This window comes from Pipistrellus kuhlii, unplaced genomic scaffold (genome assembly GCF_014108245.1).
Source record: "Pipistrellus kuhlii isolate mPipKuh1 unplaced genomic scaffold, mPipKuh1.p scaffold_m20_p_3, whole genome shotgun sequence".
Classification (NCBI taxonomy): Eukaryota; Metazoa; Chordata; class Mammalia; order Chiroptera; family Vespertilionidae; genus Pipistrellus; species Pipistrellus kuhlii.
Window position 1 is genome coordinate 116,603,902 of NW_023425529.1, and position 27,393 is coordinate 116,631,294.

At 36.9% G+C, this 27,393-nt stretch overlaps 1 pseudogene; it reads left to right on the forward strand.

Moving 5' to 3' along the window:
- Positions 1-2,722: 2,722 nt before the first annotated feature.
- LOC118729638 overlaps positions 2,723-27,393 on the forward strand; it is a 77,272-nt pseudogene continuing 52,601 nt past the window's right edge.

A 27,393-nucleotide genomic window follows, 5' to 3' on the forward strand; every position in this document is an offset into this window, starting at 1 on the left:
AATTAGCCACCATTTTCTGTAAGAAAATGATCAGTTTATGATTTTTGAGCATCATTCTTGCCTACAATAAGATGATAAATCCTCATTCTGAAAATTATTGGTAATTTCAAAGTCAGCCTAGTGGTGGGTGAGTTGGGGGAAATAAATCTCGGAACCTCTCAATATCATTTTGCAAATATCCCTTTAAAGTTCCTCAGACTTTATCACTAATTCACCCTAACAACTTGCCACATCCTTTTTATCACTAAGCCAGATTGATTAATGTTTTGAAGTGCTTTCAACTGAGATATAATATTGAAATGTTCAGTACAAAAATATCTTCTGAATAATAGAGTATCAATGCATTTCTTTTAAAACACGTCATATCCGGTTATGTTACATATTTTATAGTGTGCTGGGAATTCAGTTAAAAAGCACAAAGGACTCATTGAAAATATATTGTTCCCCTTAATAGAAGTGCTCCATTACAGCTGCACAGTTGAACAAAGTCTAAACCAGCAAATATCAACTAGCATGCACCATCTTTCTGTTGCATCGCAGCAAAAGGCAGAGAACAATGACACACAGCAGCTGGCCGGGGGCAGTAGCACTGTGGCATTACAAGCAAGCTACCAAATGAAATCAGGGATCTTTTTCCCATGAAATTGGGGGCAAGAGGCTATGCTTTGCTTGGCTGTGGCTGTTTTATTTCTGTATCTATTTACTCATTTGTTTTGCATTTGTTGTGTGCTGCAGCCAGGAGTTTGCTCCAGTAAATGAGAGGTGGAACGTGATGCTCTCTAAGGTTTTTCTCTTGGGGAAATTTGTTATGCTAGCTTGGTTACCTAAACTTAGTTAACAAGAAATGGGAAATAAAGAGCCACAACCCTGATTAAATAAAAAAAAATTACTTGTGTCAGTAAATCATTCATGATGTACAGAGACATAGGGGACTAAAGAAATATGTCAGTTTCAGAGAACTTGCTCCCCTTCTTGTTACTCAGGGCAGATGTGTGGAGATAGCTGGATCTTCCCCAGGCTGTCCTCTGATCGTACAGTGCACTTACAGTTAACTCTTAAGATTTCTTTTGTCGCTGAAACCGGTTTGGCTCAATGGATAGAGAGTCGGCTTGGGGACTGAAGGGTCCTGGGTTCAATTCCGGTCAAAGGCATGTACCTTGGTTGCGGGCATTTCCCCAGTAGGGGGTGTGCAAGAGGCAGCTGATCGATGACTCTCATCGATGTTTCTAACACTCTACCTCTCTCTCTCCCTTCCTATCTGTACAAAATCAATAATATATATATATATATTTTTTTTTTTTTAAAGATATCTTTTGTCATTGGGAAACCAATGTATACATTCTCTAATACTATCTTTTTTCTTTCTTTTTTTTTTACAGACACCTAAAAATCTTGGTGTTGTAGAAGAAATGTACTTTCCTATTTATTGTCATATGGTTGAATTCAATGAAATAAAGAATTACATAGGAAGCCTTTGAGTAACACAGAATTGTGGTTAAAAACCCACATTTTCATCCCTCCAATATAAACTTGGCCATCATACATCACAGACACATACATTCCCCACACACACTCCATCCACATTCAAACAAAGACTCCATAACGAACTCTTTTGTTACTTAATTGGAAAACTAGAATACATAGCATTTTAACCACCTGTATCTGTAAGCTATAAAAAATATAAATTAGTCTATGGTTACTATCTTTGTAATTTCATTTTTTAAAAATTTATTTTGATAACCACCCTCTTGCTTTCATCCAGCCCTTTTTTTTTCTGTGCTAGCATATGGAGACTTACTAAATAAAAATGTTTCTAATGTGAATTATATCCTATCCTTAAATACAATGATTTCTCTCCCAAAAAAGTCACCCTCTCCACCAGTTTCTATTGGCTCCATGAGAAAGGATTTGAAATATATCTTTTAAAAAACCTTTTTACTTCTTTAAATATTTTGCTTTGATTTACATAAATTCCAAGCACTAAAGGGAACAAGTTTAGCACAAATCACCTACACATGCAATTTCAAAAATCTTAAAAACTACTTTAATTTGGACAGAAATAAATAAACAGGTTTTGAAGTGCAACATCATATTTTCGGTTCAAGATGCAAATACTTCCCAAGTTAAATTATACATTCATATATATAAAAGACTGACAGAATGATTGGAATGACCAGTTGCCTGGACATAACCATATGCTCAATGCAGGAGTTGCCCCCTGGTAGTCAGGGCGCCTCCCGCAGCCAGCCAACCTCCGGCGGTCCCATATCCTGGCCGGCTGGCCAACCTCTCACAGTCCTTCCCCCCATCTGGCAGGCCCTGATTGGCCTGCCCTGATCGGAACTGGACAAGACAACCCCAATAGGCCCAGATCACAGGCCCAGCCCAGGGACCACACTCATGCACAAATTCAATTCAATTCTCTAGTTTATATGAACACAATGATATGATCTTGTCCCAAATCCTTTGCCAATGGTCAATGTTTGTATAAATAGGACAATGTTTTCACTGCTTTTCACTAATTTGTTAATAATATATTTCACATGAGTATCTTCTCTGAGCCAGACCATGTGCTTACACATCACACTAGATGAATCTAATGAATCTATATATATATATATATATATATATAAAGCCCTAATATGCAAATAGGTTGAACAGCAAAACAACTGAACAACCAGTCTCTATGATGTGTGCTGAACACAGGGGGCACGTGAGGAACATGGGGGCATTGGCAGGAGATGGCAGAGTGTGGAACAAGGTGGGCATCAGCCATGGCAGGACGGTGGAGCAGGTGAGCGGGGGTGCCAGAGCAAGGTGGGGTGCTGGTCACTATCATTGAGGCAAGCCTCTGGTAGTTACAGAAAATTCTTTTCTTCCACATGCCAAGATCCTGCTGAGTGCTTGCACTTGCTTTTGGTGACAGCCCCACTCATACCCACTGCTGGCACCTGGCTTTGGCCCCAAATTATCAGCAGTGTCAGTGGGTGCAAGCAGTGGCGGTCATCCCTGATCACCCCTTGGGGCTTCTCCACTTCCCCCTGCTCCTGAGGGTCAATTGGGGCTGGTAGCCATCTCTCACATCTGCTGCCAGTGATGGCCCTGCTCGCACCTGCACCTGCAGCTGGCATCAGAGCCTCTGTTCACACCCACTGCTGGTGCTGGCCCGCTCACACCTGCAGCTGGCTCTAGAGCTGCTGCTACTTGCACCCACTGCCAGTAAATGGTGACAGTCACAATTGCCTCTGAGGGCTTCTTCACTTCCTCCTGCTCCTGAGGAGCTATCAGGGTAGCAGCAGCTGCTCGCGCCCACTGCTGGCGCTGGCCCCAATTGCTCCATGCTGTCAGCAGATGTGAGCAGGGCTGGTACTGTCAGCACGTGGGAGTGTCAGCAGTGTTGGCAGGTGGGACCAGGGGCTGTGGCAGAAGAGGCTGGGAAAAGGTGTGAAGGATGGGCCAAGACCCTCCCCTGTGCCCACTGCAGCCTCATGCCCCACAGTTCCTTTCAAGGTGCATGAATATGTGCACTGGCCCCGTAGTAGAAAGTAAAACTCAAGATTTAAGTAGGAAAAAGGCATTATGTAAATGGTATAGAAGATCACATTTTGTTTTCTTCAGGATAGATCAGTTTAAAATTCAGTTTAAATCAGTTTAAAATTGAGTGAGTATATAGATTATGTGTTTTTGTGCACTGGATCTCTAATTTTTTATAAATGAATACTTATTAGAAGGAAGCATTGCACGCACTGGATTTTAAACAATAATTTTTAATAAAAATATGACTTGATCTAATTTTTAAATCTAATTTTGGTAAATTCCATTTCTGTCTCAATTATGAATAATTTACTTTAATGATTTCATACAAAAATTAATATTCAGAGTGAACTATGAAATTATATCACTCTTGAATTTCTTATCTTCATTAAATGAAGACCAGAAATTTTTTTATAAATATATAATAATTAAAAAAAATTTAAAATAAAACTCTTACCATTAAAAACTCTTAGTAAATATTGCTATGATGAAGATTTGCAATAAAAATTGGTCAATTGTAGCCAAAGCTGGTTTGGCTCAGTGGTAGAGCGTCGGTCTGTGGACTGAAAGGTCCCAGGTTTGATTCCGGTCAAGGGCATGTACATTGTGGTCACATCCCCAGTAGGGGGTGTGCAAGAGGCAGCTGGTCGATGTTTCTCTCTCATCTAAGTTTCTAGCTTTCTATCTCTCTCTCTTCCTCTCTGTTAAAAATCAATAAAATATATTTTTTAAAAATTAGTCAATTGTGAAAAGCCATTAACACTGTTTTTGTTTAAGTGTTGGAGGATTTTATATAATGGTCATCAAGACTTCGAAATATAGGAAAAACATCAGTTGTTATTAAGTCATTAAAGTTATTCTCAAAAGTTTTTTATTGTTGACTCTGTTACAGGTGTTACCCATATCGTCTTCACCTCCTCACTTTGCTTACCTTTTCCTTGCTCTCAACCTCCCCCCCCAAAAAAAAACACCTAGGGCTTCACCACATTGACTGTCTCCATTGTCTTCATAGGTTATGCAAATATACATATATATCCTTTAGTTGACCTCTTTCCATTTTCTCTACTTTTCTCTCATTTGATATCTGCACAATTTATCCATGCCTCTGGTCCTTTTTTTTTTTTTTTTTTTATCAGTTTATTTTTATCTTAAGAGAGATCATGTGGTATTTGTCTTTCTCTGATTGGCTTATTTCACTTCACACAATAAATTCCAGGTCCAGCCGTGCTGTTCCAAAGGTAAGATCTCTTTCTTTGATACAGCCTCATAGTATTCCACTGTGTAAATGTCCCACAGCTTTTTTTACCCACTTATCTATCTGCTGATGGACACTTGGGCTGTTTCTAGATCTAGATTATTGTAAATAATGCTTCAGTGAACAATTCTTTCTGATTGGTGTTTTGGGATTCTTAGGATATATACCCAGAAGTAGAATTTCTGGTCAAAGGGCTGTTCCACTTTTAATTTTTGAGGAAACAACATACTGCTCTCAATATTGGCTGAAACATATTGAATTCTCACTAACAGTGCACTAGGGCTCCCATTTTTCCACATCCTCTCCAGCACTTATTTGTTGATTTATTAATAGTTTTCATTCTGACTGACATAAGGTGATACCTCATTGGAGTTTTTATTTGCATTTCTTTAATGATCAGTGCTATTGAGCATTTTTTCATATGTATATTGGCCATCTATCCATCTATTTTGGAGAAGTATCTACTCAGGTCCTTTGCTCATTTTTTTAGGATTGTTTGTTTTCCTGGTGTTGAGTTGTATAAGTTCTTTATGTATTTGGAGATTAACCCCTTATCTGGTGAATCATTATCAAATTTGTTCTCCCATATAGTGGGTTCTCTTTTTGTCTTCTTGATGGCTTCTTTTTGTTGTGCAGAGCTGTTCAGTTTCATAGAGTCCCATTTATGTTTTTCCTGTGTTTCCCTTTACCTCAGAGACATATTGGCAAAAATATGTCTGAGTGATGCCTATGACTTTACTGCCTATGTTTTCTTCAAGGATTTTTATAGTTTTGTGAATTACATGTAAGTATTTTATCCATTTTGAGTTTAGTCTTATGTATGGTGTGCTTTTGTGGTCTAGTTGTAATTATTTGCAGGTTGCTGTCCAATTTTTTCCAACACCATTTATGGAAGAGACTGTCTTTAATCCATTGCATGCTTTTACCTCTTTTGTCAAATATTAATTGACCATTAAGACATGGATTGATTTCTGAGCTTTCTGTTCTGTTCCATTGATCTATATGCCTGTTCTTGTGTCAGTACCAAGTTGTTTTGATTACTACCACCTTGGAGAATAGTGTGCTCTCAGTTTGTGTAATTCCTCCAACTTTGTTCTTTTTTTCTCAAGATCCCTATTGCTATCAGGGGTCTTTTGTGATTCTATATAAATTTTTGGGATAACTTTCCTAGTTCTGTGAAATACAGCATTGATATCTTGATAGGAATTGTTTTGAATCTGTAGATTATTTTGGAAAGTATAGACATTTTAATGATGTTAAATCTTCCTATCCATAAACACAGTGTATGCTTCCACTTATTTATATCTGCTTTAATTTCTTACCCTAAAGATTCCATCAGAAAACTAATAGAACTGATAAATTAATTCAGCAAAGAAGAAGGATACAAATAAATATTCAGAAATCAGTTGTGCTTTATATGCCAACTAGAAACATGATACATGAAATTCATGCACAGGGGTGGGAGGGGGGTATTCCTCAGCCCAGTCTGCACCATCTCCAATCTGCAACCTCTCAAGGAATGACTGACTGCCCATTTAGGTCCAATCCTGGTGAAATCGGGCCTAAATGGGCAGTCAGACATCCCTCTCACAATCTAGGACTGCTGGCTCCCAACTGCTCATCTGCCTGCCTTCCTGATTGCCCCTTACTGCTTCTGCCTGCCAGCCTGATCACCTTCTAACCACTCCCATACTAGTCTGATTGATGTCTAACTGCTCCCTTGCCAGCCTGTTTGCCCCAACTTAACTCTTCTGCCAGCCTGGTCACCCCTAACTGCCCTCCCCTGCAGGGTTGATCACCTCCAACTGCCCTCCCCTGCAGGTCTGGTACCTCCCAACTGCCCTCCCCTGCTGGCCATTTTGTGTCCACATGGGAGCAGATTTTTGAGCACATGGGGGCAGCCATATTGTGTTGAGTGATGGTCAATCTGCGTATTACTTTTTTATTAGATAGGTTAAAGGCCTGGTACACGGGTGGGGGCCAGCTGGTTTGCCCTGAAGGGTGTCCGAGATCAGGGTAGGAGTTCCCTTGGGGCATGAGGTGGCCTGAGTAAGGGGCCTGTGGTGGTTTGCAGGATGGCCATGTCCCCCAGCGACCCAAGCAGAGGTCCTGGTATCTGGGATTTATTTACCTTCTACAATTAAAACTTTGTAGCCTAGAGCGGAGCCAAACCTCCTGCTCGCTCTGTGGCCAGCAGCCATTTCTGTTTGGGTTTGTTTACCTTCTATAATTGAAACTTTGTAGCCTTGAGTGGAGGCTTAAACTGGCAAGGTCAGGCAGAAACTTGACTTCTTTTATTGTCTGGGAAAACACAAGCCTCCCTCTTGCTCTCTTGGTTGGGGTTAATTTGCATACTCTCTCTGATTGGTCGGTGGACGTGGTTGGTGGGGGTGTCTTGTGGGTGTAGCAGAGTGATGATTAATTTGCATAGTATTCTTTTATTAGGTAGGATACAATAAGGTCTTGATATAACAGACTAATTTGGGTGATGGAGGTATCTGTTAAAACTGAAATTCCGTTATGTAGTAAAGTATGTTTTCCAAATTTGTATGTTTAAAAATTGACAAAATTAGTTTACCTACTTTTACTTATATAAACATGTTTGTGCAATTAAAATTAAGTATGTACTGATATTTGACAAGTAGATTTAGTATTATGAAGACTGCTGTCAAGAGGTAAAGAGGGTAAAATGAAAAATTGAAGAAAGTAAATAGATAATGGGGATTTTTATATTATAAATATAAATATATTATATTATAAATATATTATATTTTAAATATATAATATATTATTATTATTATTGCTTTGACTATCAATAGGGAGATAGGCAGAAGTTAAAGAGGATGTGAGTGTTAAGAGAAATTTCTTATATGTTATTTGTCCACTGATTCTTCAAAATCAGAGACAGTATTTTCATGTAGATAGATAGAAAAGGTGAAATAGATTTTAAAAAAAGATTAAAAATTATAGGACTCTCTTTCACGGCCCGCGTAGAAAGAGTTCCAATCCAGGGTTCGGGTTCTGGAGAAGGGCCGCGCACAAATGAAAAGAGACTTGAAGAAATTCAATTTGGCAATTTGGGGGGCCAGGCGGTAGTCCAACTCTAGTGGGAGAACTACTACTCCTGCTCTGGCCCTGCCATCCCCTTTTATTGAGGCTTTGGGGAAGACATCTTAAGCAACATAAACAGAAATTTACATGTAGCCCTTAGGCAGGAAATAACAGAAACTTACACAGGACAAATAAGGTAGATTCTGCTTTAGCTAACATAATCTCAACTAAAGGTTAGAGCAATTAAGGTTGTTGACCAGCCTTCCTGGCTTCCTGTCAACATCTCTTTTTCAGTGAAACTGATTTGGTTTCCAGCATCTCCCCCGTTTTCTTTCCTTAAAAAATTTTACATATGTAGACTAGAAATAAACAAAAAATGAAACAAGCAATGCTGAGAGTCAAATGAAATCAGTGTGCAGTAAGTTTCTTTCTGGGCCAACAGTTTTTGAATCCCAGATTCAATGTCAAACAGTTTTTTGAGTCCAAATTTTAATGTCCAACAGTTCTGAGTCCATGTCAGCAATGGTATCCGGATGGTGGAAAAATGGTGGCAATGCAGGTCCGACCTCTGGTTTGGTCCTGGACAACCTGCAGCGCACATCTGCTCACTGCTAGTATGGCAAGGCATCGTCAGCATCTTCCATCTCTGGTCTGTTTTTACTCTTGTCTTTACAGCTGGAGTATTCCTGTCAATTCTTCTCTGTTGCAGGAATCCACATGGTCTTGGAGTTGTTTTCTGAGAATATACAAACATATCTCGACCAAAATTAATAAAGGAATCTTTTCTATAAATTTTACTTGGGATACTTTTAATTCTTTGCCCAAACAATTTTTCTTTGACTTATTTTGGTACTATGTGTGTTTTTCATGGCTGTCTTACTGTTATTACAAATGAAAATTGGTTTTCAAAAGAAGAAAAAATTTTCTAGATGTAATTTACTTACAGGACATTTTTTCTTACATGGTATTTTCCACTATCCCCCTGTTTTCTATTTAATTATTAGGAGGCTTTTGAAAAAATTTTTATAATGCTGTTTTGATAACTTTTAAATTTTAATTTTTTGTACTAAAACTATGACTGCTTTAGGGTTTATTGTATGTTAAACAATTTTACCATGAAATGGACTACCAATAGAAATTTTGGTTAATATTTTAGGAACAGCCTGTTGTACAATTAAATTTTCTTGAATATTAACTCATTTTATTTAGCCAATTTAAATTAATCTGAAAACTTGACTATTTTACTGTCAAATTAGTACCTTAACAACAATTTTAGTTTACTCTGTAAATATTAATGGAAAGGATTATATCCATCCTTGAGAAAGCCCTGAGAACTCGTAGATTTAGGCTGGATTTAGATGTAGGACAGTCGCCATTAGCCACTTCTCTGTTGCTTGGTCTCAATAAGAGCTGTGCCAAGTCTCTTGTTTGTTGCTGGGTCTCAATCTGAGCTGGACCAAATCTGTTTTTTGCCTGGGTCCCAATCTGAGCTGGTCATGGGAAGCGTGAAGCAGCCATGGGGCAGGAGACATCCCTCAAAAGGGCGAGTGTTTAAGCCCCTACAGCGTTGGAGGGGTGAGGATCTGTGCCCCACCTCTGTTGGTCCCCAAGTCCTCTCCTGATGGCCCTCTGCGGCTGTGCCTGTCTTAGGTTGTCCCTCCCTTGAGGAATCTTACCCGTCATTGGCTAACCAGCCATCCTCCGGGGCCAAGCAGGGTGATGTGAGGTTCAGTTCTGTCTCCTTGGTAGCCTATGCCCTTATGGCCTCCATGCCCAGTACCTGCCTTGGGATCCCCTCACCTGCTGGCGGGGCCCCTGCATTGATCACATATCTTGGGGAACCCAGGTTTCTTCTCCAGGGAGGTCCCAGCTCAAGCCATTGTGCGAGAGACGGATCCATGGTATCAGCCACCATGAGGCTTTAACCTCAGCATGAATTAAAAACTCAAGCAACAGCTGTGGGCAATTGAATTGTGACAAGAGAGGCCCTCTTTGCAAATAAGGCAAGAAAGGCCAATATAGAATGCTCAAGTGCCTTCCCAGTGAGGCTTTCCACACAGTGGAAGGGATTAAATCTTTTCATGTCCTTTTAAATTGCTGCCAAACATTCAAAAATTAGGTTTTTAATTTTTTTTGGAATAATTGTACAATATACTGTTGTAAAATATCAAAAATTATAAATGACATTGTAGAATAATACCATGCAAGGATATTCTTTGTTCTAAGCCAATGGCAATTCAAATTCAAACTGGCTGTCAATTTCTTTTTGTATAGACAAGGTCTTAGTTACATTCTCTGCACCTCTCCCAGGAGCAAGTAGTGATATTCCTCTACTTTTGGTGCAAGCCAGAAACCTCTCTTTAATTTTATACACAAAGGAGCAGTGGTTTGATTTTGTGTCATACAAAAAGGGAAGCTGGGTGGCAACACCTGTGTAATTATACTTCCTTGCCCCACCCATTTTCCTCCTGGATGACCAAGGTGTTTAGTATTATTGGTGACTACATTAGGCAAGGGATCAGCCCACATAAGGACTTTTACCCATGAAGGGTCAGGAACTTAAGTCCTAAACACTTCCACATTTGTCCCAGGTAATATTACCGTACAGATGAATACTGCTAACATGGCAAGAAAGACATTCTCAGGTGTCAGGCGTCTGTACCGTCTTCTTTACCATGCGCCAGGAAAGTTAACTGCTTTTCTTTGCCAGTAATAATACATGCCTATAAACCTTCTAAAATATTTATATTTATTAATTTTTATTTGATAAGGCTTTCCATGCAATTTCAAGTTTATTAAATCTGTTTTAAATCATTTAAGAAGAGAATAAATTTCTTGTATTTCTCCGGGCCCTTGGAGCTTTCCAAGAATCATCTCTGTTAAGGCCTTGAAATTTTAACATGGAAAAAACCATCAAACAAATATCTATATCCATATGAGATTTAAATATTATAATACCTTTTATTATTATCTTAAGATATCAATTAAATTTAGACTAGTTTTTGCATAGAAAATATTTGGTTGAGATCACAGAATTAATCCTCTTTTTTTAATTAGACCAATAATAAGCAACTTATTTTTAATTCCTAATTATTAGAGAAAACACACTTTTTATTTTCTCAAAAACAAGTTATACTTTAGGTATTTTAATTACCACAACTATATAATTTCTTCCAATTTAATTTGTACTTTGAACTTTTAAAGCTGCCAAGTCAAATATATATTGCATGACCTAGATTAATGACACTTTACATTTCTAAGAAAAATACAAGACATAATCAATTAAGAGCTTCAATTTTGTCCTCTAGATTTTTTATGAGGCAAATTTAAACTTTATTTTTTTATTTTTATAATTAAGCAAACTTCCACAGAAATTTTGCCACAGGAATTTGGAGGAAGTTTGTAGCCATTCAAATGCAAGTTACCACATTCCTTAGCTTACTGAGAGAGTGGTCTTCCTTATAGGATTGCCTTGTGTCTCTTTCCTTCCCCCACATCAAGCTTACTTTTGGAGAAGTTTCAACAGATCTGGCCACACATTTTTTCATGCTTAATAGATAAAGACAGGTCTTAAATTTTTTCTTTCTTTTTTGCTTTCCGGAGTAATAACTAGCACCCAATTTGGCCAAGATAACACCTAGTTTGCAAGTTCTTTTATAACTTTTAAACAAAGCATTAAGTAATCTCATTTTCGGAGAGCAGATGGCTCTGCCCTCTCCTGTCACCTTTTAATTTCTCCTCACCAGAGGCGGTTTCAGCAGTGGAGTCTCATTTCTTATTACAGATTTTAAATTCCAAATACAAACTAAGATTTTAATTTGAACAAGAAACCACATTCTTTAAGTTTACAAACCAAAAATCTATAATAAAGTTTACTTTATATTTATAACCTAATTCTTCCCCATTAGCCTGGCTGAAAAAGGCGTTCCCACCCTACTTACAGTTCGCGACTCTGCAGCTGGCCGTGGGCTTTGAGTGCGGTGAATTTCCCTCACCTTTTTTCTGGTGAATCTTCCACACCTTTTCTCGGTGTATTTTTCCTTCTTCGCTCTAGGCGAAAAATATCTTCTCCTCCAGAAGCCCCGCGTTGAAGGCGCCAGATATATTGTAGGACTCTCTTTCACGGCCCGAGTAGAAAGAGTTCCAATTCAGGGTTCAGCTTCTGGAGAAGGGCCACACACAAATGAAGAGACTTGAAGAAATTCAATTTGGCAATTTGGGGGGCCAGGCGGTAGTCCAACTCTAGTGGGAGAACTACTACTCCTGCTCTGGCCCTGCCATCCCCTTTTATTGAGGCTTTGGGGAAGACATCTTAAGCAACATAAACAGAAATTTACATGTAGCCCTTAGGCAGGAAATAACAGAAACTTACACAGGACAAATAAGGTAGATTCTGCTTCAGCTAACATAATCTCAATTAAAGGTTAGAGCAATTAAGGTTGTTGACCAGCCTTCCTGGCTTCCTGTCAACATCTCTTTTTCAGTGAAACTGATTTGGTTTCCAGCAAAAAATTATTGGTGCTATGTGTCATGTCTTGATGTCTTCAAATATGTGACAAGAAAATAGAGTCTATGCACACAATGAGGATTGGACTCATCTAGGAGAACAGGATTATGCATGACTCCTGAAGAGATGGCAAAGGTCATGGCAACTGATGCTATGAGAAGTGTGGGTAAGCCTGTCATTTGACTCAAGTTTAACAATTAAACAAATTAAACACTGAAGCTGAAAATAACTTCATATTGAATCGGAGATTGGACTATTATACCAAAGTGCTATAGCAAAATTGTTCATGGTTTTTTAAATATACATGTGTGCATGGATGTGTGTTTGTTTATTTTTGTTCCTCTCCTGGTTCGCAACTTCCGCTTAATATTGTTAGTAGCATATTCTGACACATCCCTAAAATATTATTCTATAGCAGGAATAATTGATTAAGTCTGGGAAGGCATTCTACGACACAAATATCTTTCCTGAGAATTTGCTAAGCACATGATATTCCCAAAAGAGAAGTATTTTTTTTTTAAATAAGTAAAATGTATTACTTACGATTTAAAGAAAAGTTACATGGAATAAGACATGATAGGTAAAACCTAATTTATTGAATAGAAGGGACCAAGATAAAAATACATTGATGGTGATATTACATTTTAAATCCTGCACATTGAGATGACAACAATTGTGTTGGGAGCATTGTTATTACAGTATTAGAGAATTAAAAAGGTAAAAAAATACGGTTTTATATTGAACTTTGCTTACCTGACATCTAGCATGTGATTGCATCTGAAGGCATGTGGTTTTAACATATGGGAAATTATAGTTTTCCAATAATTTGTTTAGTTCAGTATGATGCCTACCCTCACCATCACATGCTTCAAAGAAACCTTTCTTTTAAATTTCCAAGCCACAAATTTCCTGTCTCTAGGGTTTGAAAAAATAGTTCTGATGTTTTAAAATTCTCAGACTATTATGAGACATGTATTACAAATTTTCATCCTTTTGAAGGAACATCTAAGAATAATTCACCTTCCCTCCTGCATGATAATTACTGAGATTGCTAAGCATCATAATCATGCTTACTTCAAAGGAGAGAATGAGTAGTAATTGGGATCTCAGCTGAAGGGGAGAATCTATGTCTTGATTTTGATTTGTAGCTGATGAAGTGAATAAAAAAACAAAAACCTGAGAAGCCGGAGTATTAAACGAGAGTTTATTTAGAACAGAACTGACAAGGTCAACCCTTATAAATGTGTGATAGAATGGGAAACTTAATAATGTAAATACCTTTCCTACCTCTTATCTTAAAAATATCATTTCTTATATAACATGCATTCTTTGAGATACATTGTTAGGTTGCATGCTTGGAGAAGATATAAAAATCAGTAGCTTTAAAGAAATTTTAGAGTTAAGAATTTTGAAAAGCAGAGCTGTGATTTATCACTTTTCTTGGTATTCACAGTCTTGTCCCTGTTACCAGTAATCCTGTCAGTACTTGCAAAATCAACCTCTTTCTTTCTTGCAGCCCTTCTTCCGGATTATGCGGTGTGACCTGGAAATATGATGCTGCTTAGTGCTCTGTGGACCCAGGGGCAATTTAGCCTCCTTACATTGTGCAGGGCCTGCTGACCACAATTTCTCTTCCAAACATTTAACAAGGGTCTGTTTTACTTTACTGACTCAATATTTTCGCAAAACCAGAGTCCTTCCAAAAGATTGATGGATGAAAAACTTGGCCACCCTCTGTAATTCCTTCCTTTTTGTCTCCCAAGAGTTAACTGATTTTATTACATATCCAACCATTTCATACAGTTCTCCATGAGTCGTTTCCCAAATCTTAATGTGAGCCTCATATCTAAAAGTAACTGTAAAGCTTGCCACATCGCCTCCTTAGAGAAGACCCCCAGACCAGATTGGACTTGCTCACTTCAGCAGCTGTGGCCTGCTCACTCAACAGTATTGTTCACTCATCCCTGACTTTGCATTGGTTCTTCCTTCTGGAAGTCAATTTAACTTTTCTCTCCTACAACTACATTGGAAATACATATATGCTTCTTAAGATCCATTACACATAGCATTTCAGGGTAAGTAAGTTCTGACTTTTTCTGGCAGTTTTAGTTCCTCTCCTCTGTGTTCTATCCATACTCTGTGAAGATGGTTCCTCTGCTGCTTGGTACTGCTGCTTGCTTCTCTGACTCCCTCACTGGACACTTCAGATCTGGAGGGGATAATGTTTTGCCATATTCATCTTTGTATTCATTATGCCCTGTGATAGCTCATTGGAAATGCTCAGTGTAAGTGTATGAATGAATGAATTAATGTTCTTATCTTAATATTCTTATCTACAATACATACTCTCATCTCTCAGTTTATAGAGAAGGAAAATGAAGTATTTGAAGATAAGTGAAAAAGGTGAGTTCATGTTCTAATTGGTATAAACCAAGGTTTACAGACCCCTAATTGATTGGCCATCCTGTCATACTGTTCTATTATAAATATCACTCCCATCTCATCAAGCAAATGCTGGCTTTATATTTATAGTATTTTACTAAATACTCAGCCACAATGAGCCAGATATTAACTTCCCACATGACAGATGAAGACCCTGAGGCTTGGAGAAGTGGAGTCACTTACATGAAACCACTCCTTAGTTAGTAGAAAACCTGTAACTTTAAACATGGGTTTTCCGATGTGAAATCTGCCCCTCAGTCACTGTTTTATATTGCCTTTCCAATAGTGAATATATCTCTTTTAATTGTCTTTGGTGTGTGTTTGGGGATTGCATAATAAGGTATGTCATACTTTCTGTTTTTTCTCTACTCACAAATAGCACCACTATCATGGTAACAAAGGTAACTGAAAACATTTTATTTATTGTTTGTTTGTTTGTTTATTTATTACAATAGAATTTATTTTACCATCCACATGATAGTCATTACTTGTATTTCCTGGATGTATCATGATTTTCATATGGTACATTTGCTGAAAATTGAAAATGTACCTCTCTTTCTTTAAAATAATCTGTCAACTATGGAAATCAGTTTTGTATCAATTTCACAGCAAACACACACAAGAGAGAAAGCGTCATGCTTAGACATTTCTGTGTTAAGTTACTATTTGTGCTGTCATTTTCAATGATGTCAATAATTCTTACTGCTGGTGAAGTAGCACATAAGTAACTTTTGGAGAATAATAGTATTTTCCAGCAATATTCCAAAACAGACCCTTTGAAAGGGATCACTAGTACCACATCGTTACACACCACAATGCCCCCACCACTTTGGTTCTGTGAACCACTGTACTGCTTTCATTTATTGGCCCTTGCCTTGCTGCTACTATTGCTCATAAGGAAAAGTTTCCAACTCAGTTGCTTTTCTATTTAAAAGCTTCTTTGTTGTGGATTATAGTAAATGATGTAGCTGGTTGCTGTATGCTTGGTGGAGCATCCTCAGGCTTATTTTCACAGCTAAGCAAGATTTTGCTAGATGGTCTTTGAATTCAAAGGCTGCTTTTGGCAACTCCAGGAAGAATAGTGCTGATTATTTAGAAAACTGTAGCTTTATAAATGACCACTCTCCACTGGCAGGAAATTAATGGCAGATGAGTGGTAAAAAGGCCCCTTTTCATTTTATTCACAACCTATATGTATTCTGAAGAAATGGTTATCGCCTGGAAGAAGAAAACAGGGAAAAGTTGTACGGTGATGGAAAGTTTATTGGGAAGATTGGGAAAAATATATTGTTTCACTGGTTCTACTTATTATAAGTAATTGGATTTTGTTTTTACTTAGGGAAACAAAATAGGAGGTAGACTCCTAGGCAAACCTCAGTGGATAGGTAGCAAAAGCAAGAAATATAAATATATGTTTGTGTTTTTTTAAGCTACTGAGGTTTGGAGTTTATTTATTATTTCAGTATAATAAGAAGGATTTTTAAAAGTTATTCAACACTGATATTAATAATTTTATTGGACTTTCTTTTCTTAGCAACACATCAAACATTGCTAGCCTGTATTAGTAAGATTAAACAAGAATGAGTTAATATTTGGGATAAAGTTGTCTTTTGTTGTTTGTTTTTTCTTTTACCTATAGAACTTAAATAAATTTCTTCAGATTTTTTTTTTTAAATTTCACATCATTTCTGGGCATATATCTAAACATTTCTAATTGATGTTGTATCATGAACCGAGTACGTAAGACAGATATTTCTTATTTCATTTTAAATTCAGTAAAAGTAAAATCCTTTCTAAGTATGTGCTCAAAAATACACATAAATAGTCCACTTATACACTCATTTCTTCAACTATGAATGCATTTGTCTTAGTATTATAATGCAAAGGTCACACTTTATGTACTATTTTTATTATGTACTTTAAGATTAGTAAATATAAGATTAATCATAAAATAGAAATTTGATTTTATTTAATTTACTATTGACATCAATTTCACTATACACACCAGCACTATAAAAATTAATTTGCTATAGCATTTATTTTATTTAATTTATCACTGAAATGCTACTTATACATGAATGGTAATGTATTAGTTAACTAGTTAAATTCCTCTCTCCCCAACTAAAGCATCATTCGAAACACACACTACTTTCTTCCACTCTTAAAAAGTTATTACTTACACAATAAAATTGTTTACCTATATATAACAGCCTAAATGACTGTTTGACTGGTAGCTATGATGCACTGACCACCAGGCTGCAGACACTCTAAATAGTAGGTTAGCTTGCTGCTGGGGTCCAGCTGATCGGGGCTGGGTGAGACAGGCTGGACATGTCCTGGATCTCTTCTATGATCCCTAACTGGCTAGACAACCTCCCAAGGTCCCTCCCTGGCAGGCTGGCCTGATTAGGACTGGGTGACATGAGCCAGACACAACCTGGAGCCTTCGCACAGTCCCTTCCTGGCCCCAATTGTGCACCATTGGGGTCCCTCAGCTGGGCCTGTGCCCTCTCAAAATCAGAGACCCCTCAAGAGATGTCTGCAGGCCAGGCTGAAGGAACCCACTGGTGCACAAATCTGTGCACTGGGTCTCTAGTACAATATAATTATGTATACAATGGCCAATTTTATAGTTTCAAGGACTAGCTCTAAAAATATTTTTCTGAAATTACTTTCTACATAAATCAAGGTACTGTACAAATATATATTTTCTAAGTATTTTTTTACTAAAATAAGCACATTACATCCCATGTTACATTTTTTTTTTTATATTAGTTTTTGAGCTGTGGGTCATTGCTATAAAATTTTGTGGAACTTCCTGAGGTAGTCTATTTCAAAATAATAAGCTCATCGTATTTTCAAATGAACCATACTGCTTTTGAAAATTATTTTACTGTTATATTTTTCCAACATATTTGAAAATTCTAAAAGATTAAATATTATTTCAAAGTTACTTTCCTATCACCTCTCAGTATATTTTGTTTCTGTACCTTAAAGCCATAAGATATTAATTATTAATGATTTTTCATCCTCCTTTGAGGATATATATATATATATATATATATATCATAAGCAATATATTTCTTTACTCTCAGAGAACAAGGTGACACTTGTCCTTATCTAAATGACTTATTATCCTATTATTACTTTTATGATCTTCCATGTTTATTTTTAAATTTTATTCAATTTATTGAAACTAAACAAATTATGTTTACCTGTTTCTACTGCCCCAACCCTGCTTTTCTCTGGCAACCACCAATCTGTTCTCTTTATCTATGAGCTTGTATGTATTTTGTTTTGTCCATTTTTTTTTCTTAGATACCACATATTAAAAAGGTCATATGATATTTAACTTTGTCTCTATGCCTTATTTTAGTTAGCATAATACCCTCACAGATGGAAAGATTTTATCATCTTTTATGCTTGAATAATACTTCATTGTATATCTATCTATTCTATCTATCTATCTATCTATCTATCTATCTATCTATCTACACTAATAAAAGAGAAACATGCAAATTGACCATATCTCCGTGATGCCCACTAGCCAATCAGGAGTGATTATGCAAGTTAACCTAATAAAGATGGCAGGTTAATTTGCATATGCAGGCACAGAGTGAAAACTGAAGACTGGAGTTGACTGAAGACTGAGGAGGCATGACTTCTCCACTGCAACTGAAGCAAAGGCCTGAGTCCCGGGGGGAGCAGAGGAAAACTGGTGCCAGCAGCCAGGGGAAGGAAGGTCTATTGCATGAATCTTCATGAAACAAGCCTCTTGTGTATATATATCATGCGTTTTGTTTTTTTTATTTGTTGTTGTTTTTAATCCTTACACAAGGATATTTCCCCATTAATTTTTAGGGAAAGTAGAGGAGAGAAAAAGACAGAGAGAAATATCACTGTTGGAGAAACATCCAGTGGTTGCCTCCAGCACAAGCCCAAGCAGGGCCTGGGCTGGAGAGAACCTGCAACCAAGGTACATGCCCTTGGCCAGAATCAATCCTGGGACCCTTTGTTTCACAGGCCGACTTTCTACCTACTGAGCCAAACTGGCTAGGGCTATGTACACCAGACTTTATTGATTCATTCATGGATAGATATTTAGGTTGCTTCCATGTCTTAGCTATTGTAAATAATGATGCAATGATATAAGAATGCATATATCTTTTCAAATTAGTCTTTTGTTTTGTTTTGATACATATCCAGAAGTGGGGTTGCTTAGCCATATGGTAGTTCTATTGTTCATTTTTTTTTTTTTTTTTTGAGGAACCTCCATACTGTTTTCCATAGTGGGTGCCCAATTTACATTGCAAGCACCAGTGTTCAAAGGTTCTCTTTCCCTACATCCTTCTCACCAGCACTTGTTATCTGCTACCTTTTTAATTTTTTTTATTTTATAATATCCTTTCTTAAAGGTATGAAGCGATATCTCATTATGGTTTTGATTTGCATTTCCCTGATGATTACTGATGTAGAGCACTTTTCAAGCACTTGTTACCATTTGTATGTCTGCTTTTGATAAATGTCTATTAAAATCCATTCCCATTTTTATATCAGACTATTTATTTTATTGCTGTTGAGTTGCTTGTGTTCCTTTTATATTTTGAATATTAACCCCTTATTAAATATATAGTTAACAAATATTTTTCTCCCATTCTGTTAGTTGTATCTTTCCTCTGTAGATTGCTTCTTTGGCTTTGCAGAAACTTTATACTTTGATGCAATCTGATTTGTCAAATTTTGTTATTGTTACTTATGTCTTGAAGTCATATCTAAAAAAAACATTGCTAGACTAATGTCAAGAGGTTTTATACCTATAGTTCTCTGTAGTCATTTATAGGTTCAGGTCTATGTCTAAGTCTTTAAACCCTATTGAGTTTATTTTTGTATTACTGTGAATAAGGATCCAATTTAATTCTTCGAATGTTTATATCCAATTTTTACCACACCATTTCTTGAAGAAACTATCTTTTCCCAGATGCATGTTCTTGGTGTAATAGGTTTATCTTGATTGAATATTGGTAGTTCTTGTCTATTCAGAAATTGGCTCATTTCATCAAAATTGTTGACTTTGTATGTATATACTTGTTTATAGTATTCTCTTGTTATAATTTTAATGACTTTGGGATCTGGGGTCTTGTTCAGTAGCCAGAAGCTGTATCAATTTTATTAACTTTTTATAAAAGAAACATTTTTTTTCACTGATATTCTCTATTGTTTTTTCTATTTCTAGTTTCACTGGCTTGTGCTGTTAATGTTCTTTTCTCTGCTTGCTTTAATTTGTTCTTTTTTCTTTTGATTAATAAGGTGGAAATTTAAGTAAGATCTCATTTACCTAAGCTCTTTTTTCTTCACCACTATGATAATTTGATACTATAAATATTCTACTAAGCACTATTTTCGGTGCATCTGACAAATTTTATGTTGCATTTCAATGTTGTTCAATTCAAAATATATTTTAATATCCTCAGAGATTTCTTTCTTAACACAGTTGTTATTTAAAAGTACCTTGTTTTATAAATATTGAATATTTGAGGATTTTGCAGATATTTATAGACATATTTTAATTTGTTATGGTCTTTGCAATTTTAAATTTCTGAAGTTATTTTTATGGGTCCAACTATGAGCTATAGTGTTGACTATTTCTTGAACAATTGAAATGTGTATTCTGTTGTTGGGTAAAGTGTTGTATAAAGGCAGTTAGGCCAAGTTGGTTAATATTATATTTCATGAAATCCATATATTACTGATGTTCTGCCTACTTTCATTAATTACTTGAAGAATGATGTCAAGAATTTATACTAATAAAAGCTTAGGTGGACCTCATGCCCTCACATCATCACAAGATGGCCACCCACATGTCGTCACAAGATGGCTTCCCCCATGTCCTCAAAAGATGCCCCCACATTGTCACAAGATATCCAGCCTCACATCATCACAAAATGGCTGCCATAAGATGGCTGCCCCACTTTGTCACACAATGGCCATCCCCACGACATTATAAGATTGCAGTGGGCATTTTCTCTGTTTTCTGAGTCCCCCACAGAAAAACGACAGGTTCCTGAGTGGAGGGACTGGGGATGAAGAAATTAGAGAAAGAAAGAGACAAGAGGCAGAAATAGATTCATAAAGCTGGGCACTAGGTAGGCTCCATCTCTCTGATGGAGAGACAGTTCCACTCACCACAGATAACACAGCATATTTATTGATTTCCAAAGGGGAGTTTAAGGTCAAAAGGAGTTTCAGGTGTGCCCAGATCCTATTCATCAAGATCTGGGTAAGCTCCTCATTTTTTGGTACAAAATTTAGCATATCAAGTCAAGGTCCTATTTGTTCCTGATTCCAATCACATGGATAAAGATAAGAAATCAGTACTGGTAACAGAATTCTGCCAGTGCCCTCGGGCTCAGCTGATAAGAATTAAAGAAATGTCCACATAATATAGTCACCACAAGATAGCCAGCAGGAGAGGGCAGTTGGGGGTGAACAGGCCAGCAGGGGAGGGCAGTTGTGTGTGATCTGATTGGCAAGGGAGGGTAGTTGGGGCAATCAGGCTGGCAAGGGAGCAGTTAGGGGGTGATCAGTCAGGCAAGCAAGCAGGCAGGCAAGTGGTTAGGAGCCAGCAGTCCCGAATTGTGAGAGGGATGTCCAACTGCCCATTTATGCTCAATCTCACAAGCAGTCGGACATCCCTTGAGGGGGTCTCAGATTGAAAAGGATGCATGCTGGGCTGAGGGATACTCTCTCTAGTGTACAAATTTTGTGCACTGAACCTCTAGTCCACATGTGTCAAACACAAGGCCCGCGGGCCAAATCTGTCCCACCAGGCCTTGCAATGTGGCCTGCACCGCGCTGTCATCACTGCACTCCTCTGCGTTTCCATCACAATGACAGTTTATGACTGTTCAGTAAACCATTCGGCCCGCGATTTAGGCTGGATTTTAGATTTTGGCCCCTTCTCTGATTGAGTTCGACACCTCTACTCTAGTCTATATATATATATATATATATATATATATATATATATATATATATATATGTATATACACAGTGGTGCCTCGCATAAAGAACGCCTCGCACAGCGAACGCTGCACACAACGAACTTCATTTCATGATTCATACAACGAACTTCGTTTCACACAACGAAGTCGCCCAAGCTTCCACGACTGCTTCGCCCGAGCTTCCACGATTGCTGCCAATGTATTGCATCCTTCCGCGCAGGCACTGCAGGCAGTCGTTAGTCACTGAGCTTAACTTAAGCACGTATCGCGGCAATCGTTCTTCATTACGAATTAAATTACGCACGTATCACGGCAGTCGTCCTTTTAAGTTAAACTCAATATTTTTTTTATATCATGTCTTCTAAAAAAAGCAGGAAGGTGATTTCTGTTGAAATGAAACAGGAAATAATTAGAAGGAGTGAATGTGGGGTAAAACAGTGTGACCTCGTCAAAGAGTTTGGCCTCAGCAAGACCGACCACCATTTTCACCATTTTGACAAATAAGGATGCAATCAAATCAGCCAAAGTAGCCAAAGGAGTATCTAGATAAAAATAATAACAAAAAATTTATCTTTTTTTTATGTAATCTTAGCATATTTTATGCTACAGAACGAATTATTTTTTTTAACATGTATTGTTATGGGAAAACGCGTTTCACATAACGAACTTTTCGCATAACAAACTTGCTCCTGGAAAGAATTAAGTTCGTTGTGTGAGGCACCACTGTAAAGGTTAATATGCTGTGTCCATCCACCTGTAGCAATGACACACACTGACCACCAGGGGGCAGATGCTCAACACAGGAGCTGCAGAGCTGCAGTGACTTGACAGCAGCAGTTCTTGGGTGACACACCCTGAAACCAAAGAGGAAGAAACCCAATTCCTCCTAGGCCATGCGATTCCATCTTTGACTGTGGGTTATGTTGTTGCTGGGGCACTCTCGGCCCCGAATATGGTTTACTGCACACTTCCATTTATGTTCCACACCCTGTATATCAGCAACCTTGCAGAGTGCTCTCTTGCACTCCTCTTGGGGGATGTCAGAGAGCAAGTTTTGGCCCAATCCCTGCAGGCCAGGCAGAAGGACCCTACCTGCTGGAGGAACCCCCTGTTCACTTCACAGATGCCCTTCACGCCATGGTGCCACCCCAGTTCAGCCAGCCAAGGAGCCAATTGTGGGAGGCTGGCTCCAGGGCTTGTTCAGCCCGTCTTTACCAGTCCCACAATCACCAGCCACCTTCTAATTAATTTCCTTTCAATGTGCATGAATCCGTGCACTGGGTCACTAGTTGAAATATATTTGTGCATTGTTTATTTCTCTTTTCATTTCTGTAATTTCTTGCTTTACATATTAGAAATTCTTTGAGGGAGACTACATATTAGGATTTCTATGTATTAGTGGATAATAGATGCATTTATCATTTTGTAATTTTTATTCTATGCCTAACAATATTCTTTCTTCTGAAGTCTACTTTGTCTGTATATATAGTAATTCCAGCTTTATTTTGTTCTGTGTTTTATACAATGTTTCTTTGTTTATCTTTTTTTAATATCAATGCCCTTTTTATTACTATTTGTATACAATTTATTTACATAAGATTTAGTTCCAGTTTCTAATTTTAATCTACTGCAGTTCCAATTTCTTTACATCTTTATTAACATTTGTTATTTCTATTTTTATTTTTTATTTATTAAATGTATTGCAGTTATCACAGTGGGAGTGAAGTGGTATCTCACTGTGGTTTTGATTTGCATTTCTGTAACGACTGTAATGTTGAACACTTTTTATTGATTTCTTTAGAGAGAGAAGGGGAGGAGAGAGAGAGAGACAGGGAGAGAGAGAGAGAGAGAGAGAGAGAGAGAGAGAGAGAGAGAGAGAGAGAGAGAGAGAGAGAAGAGGGAGAGAAATATCAATTGGTCACCTCCTGTATGCACCGTGACCAGGGATTGAACCAGAAACCTAGGTATGTTTCATGACAGGAAATCAAACCTACCACTTTTTGATGTACTGGACAAAGCTCCAACTAACTGAGTTACCAGGCCAGTGATTCCTTGTGTTTTTAATTTGCATTTCTCTGATGATTAGTGATAAACAGTATCCTTTCATAGTCTGTTGGCCATCTGTATGTCCTATTTGAAGAAGTATCTATTTAGATTCTTTCCCCACCAGTACCCTCCCTATTGGTTACAGTTTTTGTTGACTTTCACCAGTTATTTGTTCCAAAGGGGATTTATGGGAAAGAAGTTCCAGTGGACTTTCATTGCCCAATCAGGGTAGCTTCTTTTCTCCTCTTGTGGTTATGCACCATGAGGAAGATGACTCCGGGGCTCTACCCACCTTTCTGTGAGTGCCTAGTGGGGCTTTAGAGAAAAGCTGTGTGATGATATGCACTTCCCCTATATTTTCAGGTTCCAAGAGTAACATATAGGTGTCTTTGAGTACTATTTTGAACAAAACATTGTTTCTCCAAGAGCATCATTTTCTCTCCAGTGAACATTGTCTCTACTTATTCACCAGCCACCCAACCTGAACTCTTTTCTCTGGTGTCCAGGTATAGCTGCCCTGGTTAAATGAGGGCTCTGGTTTCATTTCACCCAGTGGGAACCACCAGTACCTTCGTTTTTCGTGTCAAGTGCTTGCCCGACAACCTTCAGAAATTGATATGTTCAGCAAAGCTGCAGACTCGCAGTTCATTCAGCTTGTTTTCACTGTATATTTTGGGCTGGTGCTTCTTCCAGATTTCTGTATTCCTGTGTGTGGGAGGGAAGGGGGGGGGAAGGGGAGAAAGCTCCATATTACAGTTTCATTAGCCTCAATTTCATTATGAAAAAATACTTTGAAAACATTAGGAAATATGTTTTAATACAGGCTATTTAAAATAAAATATTATGTGATGCATGAATTTCTAATAATGTTTGTGTGTATATAAGTAAACGAAACACAATAAATATGATCTTAATGATATAATGTGTCAAGAAAAATAGAAGTGCATTTCTAGCTCATTTTCCAGTGTTTTATGGATGCTTATGTCTGTGGGTTTTATCCACAGTCATAGAGAGTCACAGGCTTGAACTGCAAGGTTCCCCTGGATATTGATTGCAAACAGGAACAAGAACAAGTGCATGAGAGTGTGTGCATGAAAATCTTTAATGAGTTGACTCATGAAGTGGAACATTCACTTGACTGGCATCCCATAAGCTAAAATTTAGTCATAACAACATACTGGAGTACACTAGAAGGGGAGAAAAATAGTCTAGCAATGAGCCTAGGAAAAAGAGAACATGGATTTAAATATGAAGCTAACATTTACTGACAAAAGCAGAAAGGATACCAAGTAAAACTTATGTGATTGACAAATTATGCGAACTCATTTCAGAGTAGTCTGACCAAAATACTCAAACACTCTTATCAATAAAATCAATACCCCTCATTATTATAAGCACAACACAACCTAGACAATTGAAAACACACACACACACACACACACACACACATACACACACACCCCGAATTCTTTAATAATGAAACCAAATACAATATATTTTAAGTGATTTTAAAAAAATCTACATAACCATTCATTGCCTTCTTAGAGTAGATGACATGACTTTGCCAACCTCTTACATTTTACCTGTAATCACAAGAAAATAAAATAGAAATAGAAAAACGTCAAAACATAAAACTGATTAACCTTAATTCTATTCATTCAAAATAAAAAATAATACTGAGTTATCATTTTATTTGAAATTTAATTGGGGCAATTTTCTTTTTACTTCTTCTCTTATTTTAGTAACATATGTGCCTTTGAGTACTATTTTGAACAAAACAGTGATCAAAACAGTGCTCAAAACAGTGTTTGTTAATTACCTCTTGGGGTGTGTGATTAAAATGTAGATACCCACGACCTTCACTCAGAGACTCTTATTATATGAATAATGTGGAATACAAACTACATTTACTCACACCCCTCACAAATTTATGACAGGTAATATATGCTATATAACTTGAAAAACATATCCTTAAAAATTAGGGTGTTTATTATTTTCACTCTCCTTTCAATGGCCAAGATATTTTCCAAAATCAAAGTATTAGTTTAACAAATGCAAAATGCTTTGCAAAATCACCCCCCCCCACCACACACACACACATACACTAAGAAAAGCAAAATTATCTAAAACAATAAGCTGAAGTAAAGCCACCTGTATATCTACAACCTTGGATCCTGGTAAAATTTAACAAATCTTTAACAAATGAATAAAAACAATATGTTTGAGTTAGAAAGTTATTTAGTGTGTTGTTTGTTTGACTTGGTTTGTGTTTCTTTACGATGTCTACATTTTTGCGGTGGTGATGCTAGGTGGTTATTTAGAAGATTATGGCTAAAAGTATCTCATATGAATAAAACTGTCAAATTGAAGGGTTGCTGGTTCTTAGTATGCATTTGTAAATACTAAAATATCAGATTGACAACAGATCATTACATTGATAAATAAAGATGCAATTAGAGCACTTTTACTATTTTATAATTTTAAAAATAGTATCATTTTATACTAATAAAAATAATTAATTAAAAATTTAGACACTTTTTACATTAAGGGTTTTTTTTAATAGAAAAATCTTTCTGAATCAGGATATTTAAATTTTCTCAGGGACTGAGACATGTAGTTTTCAGTGGTTAAGCTTTTAATGTCTACATTTAATCAATTGATCAATTCTAATACCTGAGTGTTGTTAACAAATTAAAAGTACATAGGTACTATACATTTCTTTACATTTTCACTGTCTTTGGCAAAGGAAAATATGCTACTAATAATTTCTCTCTATTTTTTCTTCAAGTCTTATTCATCTATTTACATTGTTTTTACTTTAAGTTCTCCTTTCCAGCTAAAATGTGATATAAATTATATATAATATTGCATGGATCTAAGCTGTACAACAAAATGGTTTGACACACATATATAATGTGAAATGGTTATCATATAAAGTTAATAATTAACACCTCTATCACCCTGCATGATTACTTACTGTTGTATGTTTGTATGGATACCATATAAGGTCCACTCTCTTAGCAACTGTCAAATATATAATGCAGTATTTTCAATTATGTTCACCATTCTGTACACTAGATCTCCAGAACCTACTTTTCTTTTGACTTGAAATTTGTACACATTGGCCAGTATCTCCCCACTGTCCTATCCTTTAGCACCTGATAACTATTATTCTACTATATGTTCACATGAGCTTTATTTTTTTATATTCCACATGAAAGTGAGATTACACAGTATTTGTCCTTTTCTGTTTGATTTATTTCACTTGGCATAGTGCCCTCAAGCTTTACCACTATTGCACAAATGGCAGGGTTTCTTCTTTTTTCGTGGCTGAAATATACATATACAGTGTAATATATATACAATATTCATTAATCAATTTATTCAATCATTGATGGACAATTCATTCAGGTTGTTTCATGTTTTGAGTGTCATAAATAACACTGCAATGAACACTGCTCTGCAGATTTCTCTTTACATAGTGATTTAATTTCTTCAGATGTATTTCTAGAAGCAGAATTGCTAGGCCATATAGTAGTTTTATTTTGGATTTATTG